Genomic DNA, 1,159 nt, shown 5'->3' on the forward strand with positions numbered 1-1,159 from the left:
ACTCAAAATTATATTACTGATGTTTCCAGTAAAATAAAAACAGTGATTTATATAAAAACACAATGAAAACATGGGGATGATTTTCTCTGTGATTTTTATACCATTAATTAATCTTTTAGGCACGATAAAAGAATAGAAGTGATTCTGCTTCTCTGTGACAGTCATTATTATGATTAACAAATGCATAACATTCTTAGTTAAACAACAAATGAATCAGAAACAGAAAAGGTTGTTTCTGTTCATTATCTGATTAAGAGAACTGAAGTTCTCTTCTAGGTTGAAATGACCTGTCATAGCCTAAAATAGAGTTCAGTGTTCCTGCCTTCTCGTCAGGCCTGTCCGAGGCCTGCTTTGAGGCAGTAACTCCTGTTTCTTCACTCGAAGTGACCCCTACAATATGCTTTATTTGACATATGGGTAAAATAAATCTGTTATTTGCACAGGTAAATACATTGTTGTAGAAAGATGATTCCTCCATATTCCTCTGTGTCTGGGACAGTTTCTGATCTGTTGAAAGAGCATAAAGTASAAGATGTTTTAGATATTTTGATCACAAATTCTCAAGCTGTGGGGGAAGACTATGAGGATATAAATGTGATGTAAAAATGCAATGCCATTTTTTTCCAATATCATGCAGCCTGTTACTTTTATTTTATGTAAAACAAAATTTATTATTTACTGATAATTATAGTGTACTGAATAAATGTTTACATTATATGAAAGGAAACATTTTTCACTTTAAGTTCTCAAACTTTGTTTCTTATTTCTGTCTCCCACAGTTTTTCAGTTTAAAATCTGTTGCATTGAATAAACCACCAAACTTACCATCAAATATTTCCCTTTGTCCTACAATTAAGATAAACATCAGAGCTACAACAGTTGTAGTTCAAAAAATTCATCTCGACACAAACAGTTTATAACTTACCTATTTTACAAAGTCTGAATAGGAGTCTCCCAGAATCCACTGCATCTCAGACCTTCCCCAAAGTCAGCTTCTCTGAAACAATTATACAGTATAATGGAGTTAAAAACATTACCAGATTTTTAATTCAACACATTTATCACATACTGAATTTTATTTTATATACGTCTAGACCAACTTACCTATATAATACTATCTATTTTTGGTTGTAGAATGAATCACATGATAATCTACCAG

This window comes from Austrofundulus limnaeus, unplaced genomic scaffold (genome assembly GCF_001266775.1).
Source record: "Austrofundulus limnaeus strain Quisiro unplaced genomic scaffold, Austrofundulus_limnaeus-1.0 Scaffold934, whole genome shotgun sequence".
Lineage (NCBI taxonomy): Eukaryota > Metazoa > Chordata > Actinopteri > Cyprinodontiformes > Rivulidae > Austrofundulus > Austrofundulus limnaeus.